Here is an 8,513-nt window from a genome sequence, read left to right as displayed (position 1 = left end):
CTTATAAGTAATTATCTATTTTTTTTTCTCTTGCTGGTTTTAATATTTGTATTTAATCTTTGGCATTTTAATTATTATGTGTCTTGGTATGGGCCTCTTTGGATCCATGATTTTTAGAATTCTCTGAGATTCCTGTCCATTTCCTTCACCAAGTTAGGGAAGTTTTCCATCATTATTTCTTCAAATAGCTGTTCAACATCTTTATTTTCTTCAATTACGCCAATCAGATGAATATTTGGACCCTTAATAGTGTCCCATGTGTGTGTCCTTGGCTTTCCCGTCCTCTAGATAAGGCACTTGATCCTTTTCTTTATTCACTTTGTTTATTCCTTTGTTTATTTCATTTAATATACTTCTCATCTCAGATAATGTGTTCCTCATTTCAGACTGGTTCCCTTTTATAATTTCCATTTCCACTTTATGATTTTTTTAAAAATCTCTTTGTTAAAGTCCTCACTGAATTTACCTACACTTCTCCTAGGTTTACTGAGCATCTTTATAACCAGATAACCAGTGTGTTGAACTCTGCATCTGTTAGAGTGCTTGACTCCATTACTCCTGGATGTATGTTCTGTTCTCTCATATGGTTTCTGCTTTTTTGTCTTCCCATTTTGGCTGCCTTTCCATGTCTGTTTCTATGTACTAAGCAAATCTCCTAAGTCTCCCAGTCTTATTAGTGTGGATTTCTGGAGTAGATGTCCAGTGGCACAGTCCTAAGAGGGGTTCAGCTGCAGGCCAAACTTAGCCCAAGCCTCTACTCCTCTGGGGCTACATGTTTAAGATTCAGCAAGCAATTTACAGATTTTTATAGTTTCCTCAAAAAGCCACACTAGAAACCAAGGCAAACTGCCTCTGGTGTGAGTCTAGGTGCAGCTCAGCAAGGAGCACCTGACTTGTTGAGGATATACCAGGATGTGGCTTGGGTGGGGTCTCGAGTTGGGAGAGGCAGAGTTTCAGGGAATCCTCTGGGTGGAACAACCTCTCTTATCCAGTTTGATGACATCACGGCTATGGAGGCACTGTGTCTGGTGCACTAGTATGGGAGAGGCCTCAACAGGGAACAATGGATACTGCCAGCACTTCTGTACAGAATGAGTCTCCCTCAGTCCTCACTCCAACAATATCTCCCTGTAAGTCCCTGGTGCCCCTTGCGTGCAGCCAATCAGGCACTGGTGCTCAGAGTGAGCAGGTCTGTCAACATGAAAATCTGCTCGCAGATGCAGCCCCTTTAAGAGGCGTCGGCTGCTGCCACCACCTCCGTCTCACTCAGTCACTTGAGACCGGGCAGCCCGTGTCTTCGCCCCATCCTACCTTCTGCCATTGCAGGATGATTTCTTGGATTTCTCCTTATTTGTATGGCTTGTTCATCAAGATCCAGGCGATTTTTCCTTGCTGCTGCTCCTTGTTTCAATCACAATTTTGATTGGGTCTCCAGAGGGATGAACAGAGCCTCTATCATCTACATCATTTTTTTTTCTCTCTAGGTACTTTTTTGGATAGATTTTCAGTTATTCAACCAGAATGTGGTACATCTAGACTTCATATTTTTACTCAGAGTGGATGAGTTTGAAATGTGGACCCATATTTACAGAAATCCTAAGATATGCAGTTACCAGATGACTTACCAAATGTAAGAAATATGTATTATCCTTGGACCCATGTGATTTTCCTCCCTTCCAGAGCAGGCATAGTCTTCCACCTTCATCATGATTTCAGGGATAGGACAGTCCATATATCTGGAGGGGCAGGATGCAATGGATATTAAAATTTAGGTATGCCACTTACTAGCTGTATGATCATATGTGAGTAGCTTAACTACTCAAGCTCCTCAGCTTAAAATGAGAATATTAGGCCAATCAGAAGATGTAATTACTACGAAAATAAAGTATTGTAATGAATAAAAGATCTGATGCATAGAAAATCCTTGTCAATATTTGTTCTTTACCTTTCATTGCAGTTTCTAGCACTGATGACCATCTTGTCTTAGCCCAAATTGCCTGGAAAATGGAGCTCAATGAAAGTTTAAATACTAATGCCTTATTAGATGATGCAAGCCCAGGGAAGTAAAAATGAGGGGAAAGGAAGAGACAAAGAAGGAAACAGAACAAATGGAAGGGTATGCATTACCAAGCTGGCCACAGCTTCACTACTAAAAGAGCTAATTGGTTCAGTAAGAGGGGCCAGTAAGAACCACAACATCATTTAAGAAGGCAGGGTGACAGATGATATGCAGAATTCTTTCTATTGCCTGTCTCTCATTGGTTAACTCTCCCTCATGTGTTATTAGATACTGACAGTATCTAGGAAAACCAGAGGCTCCACAAAGTCACTGGACAGTTATAACTCTGAAGATGCCAGGGTTCCTTGTCTGTGCTGGCAGTGGCAACAGTGGCTGGGTTTCATGACCACAGGAATGGGGGAAACTGTTACTGGGACCATGAAGCAAAGCATGTGGTTGAGGGTATTGAGGATGATGGTGAACTGATCTGCTTTAGAGCATAAACTAAGTATGGTATATATCCATTGCAAAAACTTTTTGGGGAGGTCCTATTATAGTATAGTAGATGGTAGGTACCTAGAGCAGAAGATTGTTGTGAGGACTAAAAAACATCACAAATGTGGTATCCTGAGCAGACTCAGGCACATAGTGAGTATTTAGTACATTTTAGCATATGCTGGCTGTATTGCATTAGAGGCATAAGAAACAATCATCACTATGTGTGTGCATGTGTGTTTATGCATGAGTGTATGCATGCGTGTGTGCATGTGTTGTATATGTGTGTGTGTAAAGGGTGGTTCAAGACTAGGAAAGAATTCAACAATGTCTCTGAGTGATGAATTGATGGCTCTATTGTTTATTCAAAGTCTATGTCAAACTAGACTGTAACAATCTGCTAAATTGAACATTCACTCAATTTTCAGTATTTTTTATATTCTAACAAGAGTTACCTATTTGATCACTTTTGTAGTCTAGAAATGATAATGTTGTGTCCTTTCAGTCTGAGTATAAAAACATCCTCACCCTAATTTTCTTATTTGAGATTGTAGGCCTATAGACTGGAGGGAGCCCTTCTATTAAGTTCATGTTGTTGAGACTACCTGAGGGATAGTGACCCTCATGAGGACACCCAATTTGCAAAGAGGAGACCACTACTCAACTAAAGCGGGAAGAAGACAAATAGGGTTTGATATTTCTGTGAAGAAATGTATTAGCTTTGCTTTTCATGATGTGACTTTACTGTAAACACCAGGATATGGTCTGACTAAAAGCTCCTTGACATGGGTATGAAAGTTCTTCCTCAGGAGCATGGAGCCCCTGGTGAGGCCTGATGTGGTCAGTGTGAAGCGAGTGCTGGGCTGACCTCTCAGTAGCTGCTCTTAAAGGACAACTAATTCCATGGGTATAGAAGTGGGCTTTCCATGCCCATTCACAACAGGAGAGTCCACAATCATCTTAGTTACCAAAGAGGAAAACCTAACAGAACTTCCCTGAGTCCTTTGTATATCTTCTTAGAGAATTCCTTTTGTTTAAAATCTCCAAAATGCATATTTCATTCATCCTCGCAATTCTTTCATCTAAATACTGTGATATTAAGAGTAGTAAAGAGTTCCTTAGTAATGCCTTAAGAACACAACAGTGCATATGTGCAACATTTCATTCTTAGACTTCTGTGTGGAAAATCTCCACGACAGTCATATGTATTATAGGTATTATATGGTTGTCTTCGAATACCACATTTCAAATTAATTTATAAAAAGAGCAATAGAAAACAAGTAGAGATGGCCAAACCATCTCAGGAAATATCTTTGTCACTTATAGGACTCTCAGACAAAAATGAGCCTGGGACTACATTCTCTAAAGGATCATACCTCTCCAGGTTTGTTCTGTATTCATTAGGATTTTGCCTTGAAGAGTCCATTAGGATTGACTCAATTCAGTTCAATGCAGAGCATTCTGTGAGAAACGTAAGAGTATAGCATGCAAATAGGCATAAGAGCATAGACTCTGAGCCAGGGCCCTAATCCTGACCTTCTTTAATTATCCTTTCTGGGCCTCAGTCTCAAAAATTGTTTTTAAAAACTGAGATAAGAATAACAATTGTAACTGTCTCACAAAGTTGTTATAGAGATTGAATGAGTTGATATTTGTGAGTTTTAGATAAGTGTTTGTTATGAATAAGAGTCTTATGATTCAGGACTGTCTTAATACAATGCAAGAACTTATTGAGACTGACTATACCCTTCTTCCACAAAGAGAAATATATACCATTCCTACGTCTACTTACATACAATGAAGTATAAAGGCTATATAGTAGGTTCACATATTCATCTCCAACTCCTCATTGAAAGACTGTTGATGGCCATGAGAGTAATTTCTTATCCATCTTTTTATTCCAAGTCCAGAGAATTGTTTCCTATGTGTCTGTACCTCATTCAATTCTTGCTCCATGCAAAATTCTAAAGTATCTGCTTCTTGCTCCAGGATCTTTACTATTTATTATAGAACATTAATTGCCAGATATGAACTCACAAAAAAGGCACAATCTTAAGGATCTTAATTCTCATTAATGAATTTTTACTGACGGAATTATTTCCTTTTAATTGTCTCTGTGCCTTGTTTACCATTTCATCTCCACCTAAGTACAAATAAATAGAATAAATAAGTGGGTAAGTGAATGAAGATGGTGGTCTTCTGATTGTAGGTTATGAAAATGGTTGCATTGGTCAATAGCTGCTGAATCTTCCTAACTTTCTAACCACAGTGTTCTGTTTCCATTCTCTTGGCCTAATATTCATCTACCACAATTTGTATACTCTATGTGCTATTAGATGCAAAGGTCACTGGTGCTCTAGCAATCCAGAAACCTCCTCCCTCACCCCAAATCACACAGATGAGACACTTTCTTTGTAATGTTATGAAATATATCCCTCCTCTCCATAAATTTGCCTAAGAGAATTTCTACTTTGTTCATCTATGCTCAATATCCACTTTGAAGCTACTTCTGCATCAGTGGCTACATGGAAATACTTGCACTTTTTTTTTTTTTTTTTTTTACAAAACTCATACTTGCATTTATAATTTAAGGGAAAAAAAACATTAAGGAGAAAAATGTGGAGAAAGATGTGATCTTGGAGCTATGTCATTGCTGTTATTAAATTATCTCTGTCACTCGGCTTGCAAATCAACAACAGAACCTCTTTGCCTTTGAAACCAACACCATGGGTCTCAATGCCAAAGCATAATATTAGTTGATTTTCAAGGTGGCAACCAGGTTATCTATGTCTAAACTCCTCCAGTCCGATTATCCTCAGAAAAAGATCTAAATTCTTCAATACTTTTGACATTAGTGTGATTTATGCCTATTTTTTGATTTTTTTATAGACAGAAAATATAGTGTCTATTCATATAAACTTTATTATGAGTCTGCTGGTTTCAGCAGTTAGAATTTAACTGCTTAGAGAATTTTTTAAAAATACTATTGGATGAAAAGATTATCTTACCTTTTATCCCATTTTTACAAGACATATTCAGCCAAATACCCATACATATCTCCCATACCCATATATATCTCCCATACTTATATACATAACTACTTCCTCAAAAGATTATAATTGATTATGATTTTTAATAGCACTATATTTCAAACCAAATTTAGAGGAGGCAATATATATATATGCCCAAAGAATTATTAAAACATAGATTAAAATATAAAAATTGTTATGCACATACATATTAAAATTTCTAAGTATAGTAGGTGAACTCAAGGGCTCTTACATCAGAATATCCAGGTTAAATCTTGCCTACATTGTGGTTATCAGTTAAGATCAAGTTTAGCTGTCTATAATAGAAAATCTCAAAAGGATAAAGCCAGAAACATGACAGAAATTCACTTTTTTTTTTTTTCAGAGAGAAACCCAAAAGAAGGTAGTCCAGGGCTCAACAAAGTCGTTTGCATCCCAGGCCCCTTGCTAATCTCCACATTACCCTCTGTAGGACAAGACGTTCATCCTAAGGACATAAGGCACTGCTAGAGCTCTAGCTGAAGTATTCATATTCTAGGGCCTAGGAGTCCCCAACCCCCAGGCCATGGACCAGTACCACTCTGTGGCATTTTAGGAACAGGGCTGTGCAGGAGCTGGTGAGCAGCAGGTGAGCAAGGGAAGCTTCATCTGTTTTTGCAGCCACTCCCCAGTGCTGGCATCACCACTTCAGCTCCATCTCGGATCATAAATGGTCCCCGGTGCCAAAAATGTTGGGGACCACCTATGCAATACAATGGAGGAAAGAGCAGAAACAGCTAATCATGCATTTTAAAAAAGACTTCCTGCAAGTCCCACATGAGACTTCCTCCTACAGGTCATTGTCCAATCTTAGTATTATGGCTACAACTATCTCTGAGGAACACTGAAAAATGTATAATTTTAACAGATAGTATAATTTTAACAGGTAGTATAATTTACTACCTTGGGCAGAAAAATAACCTGTATATACTAGTAAGATTATGTGGTAGGATTTCAAGAAGATGTCTCTGATTACTTAGACCTAAAACTTCAACAACAGATCAATTAGGAAGAAATGATACTGGCCACACAGAAGTCCTGAGGTCATTGCGTATCTGCGAGTGAACTTACTATGGAACATGTTTTCTGGAAAGCAGCCAATGTTTCCTATCTCATCTCTCACTCTATGCTCCAGGCATACTCTCATGTTTTCTCAGCACACATTATAATCTCATTCTTCTTTTCTTCATTTGCTTCTTCTTTTGAAGATGTACTTATCCACTCCTAACCTCAGCTCTATTTGTTTAAATTCAATTTATTTTTTAAGATGCAGTTTAAATGCTTCCACTTCCACAAAGACTTTTTTTTTTTTTTTTTTTTTGCCACACATCAATATAAATAAACCTCTCACTCTTTTGACCGCAGGTTGCATGTGTCTATTATTTTATTTTATATCACAGTTTTGTGTACATGTTTTTTATTAGATGTTATATTCTTTGAAAAAAATTACTATCTTAGTCATCTTTGCATCCTTTTCAGAGGATTAGTGAATAGAAAATGCTCATTAAAAATGTATTGAATTGAGAAGTCTGGAGAAACATGGCGGAGTGAGAGATGTCTCCAGACCTCTTCCCTTGGAATAACAATAAGTTGAACATCTAAAACTCAACAACAACAACAAAAAACACCCAAACTGCGCACCAGCGCGTCTGAATGTGGGATCTGTGCATAAGAGCTACCACAGGTGGGAACCCTGGGTATTGAGCAGTGGACTGGGAGAAATAAAGAAACTGCCTCTCACAGCTACGAGAGTTCACTGTAGGAGGAGGGGAAGGGGAGAAGGAATGGAGAGTTACTGGAAAAGTCCTGCCCAGGAGTGAGGTGAGCTCTACGTGGCTGGCAGAAGGTACAGTCATCAGGGCAGAAAGAAGAGAAGCAGGACAGCAGAGAAATAACAGTTGATTTTTACCGGCACTGGTTGAAAAACCAAGACTGAGCCACAGGCCCCAACCCCAACCCAGAGGGCCTCTCTCCCAATATCCTCCAAGTCCGAAAACAATGGAGCCCAGAGGAATCTGAGCAAATGCTACCAAAACTGTCGCTAACACTGACAGGGACTGAGACTGAGAGTAGTGAGAGTGATTAAACATCTATAAGGGGAAAAAAGGCATTATTAAGGGTTTATATAAAGAAGGGATCCAAGAGGCTTAGATGCCACCTACTTGAAACCAAAGAAAAGCACCTTCTTTGTGACAAGCTAAAGAGAGACCTTTATATAATAAATCTTCTTTCTGGAAAAACAGCAGAATACACTTCTAATAATGCCCAGGCAGAGAAATAGTTCATTAAACACCATGAACAACCAAGGTGACAAGGCATCTCAGAAAGAAAGAGAAAAATCTCCAGAAAATAAGCTTACAGACATAGATATATGTGACTTAAGTGACAGCATTCAGGATGGTAAATCTGAAAAAACTCAATGAGATCTGAAACAAATCATATTAACAATTTCAAGAACTGAAAAAACAACTAGATGAGCAGAATGAGTTCCTTAGTCAGAAAATTGAAATCATCAAAAAGAACAGAATAGATCTTCTGGAGATTAAAAAAAAAAAAAAACACCACTGTAAGAAGTGAAAAATCAAATAGCAAGCTTGGGAAATAGAGTCAACCAAATGGAGGAAAGGATCAGTAATATTGAAGATAGAAGTCTAGAAATAAATCAGAAGGAAGAAGAGAGAAACTGAAGAATGAAAAACAATGAAAGAGAAATACAAGAACTAGCTGATACCATCAGGAGAGGAAACATAAGAATAATGGGCATAATTGAAGGCAAGGAAAAGGAGAAGGGACTAGAAAGCATTTTCAGACAAATAGTGGATGAGAATTTCTCAAATCTCAGGCATGAGCTAGAGCTTGGAATTCAAGAAGTCAACAGAACACCCAATTATCTCAACCCAAAAAGACCTTCACCAAGACACATTGTATTAAAATTATCAAAAATCAATGGG

The sequence above is a fragment of the Pteropus alecto genome, unplaced genomic scaffold, assembly GCF_000325575.1.
Source record: "Pteropus alecto unplaced genomic scaffold, ASM32557v1 scaffold146, whole genome shotgun sequence".
Taxonomy (NCBI): domain Eukaryota; kingdom Metazoa; phylum Chordata; class Mammalia; order Chiroptera; family Pteropodidae; genus Pteropus; species Pteropus alecto.
Note: the sequence above shows the minus strand (reverse complement) of the source record.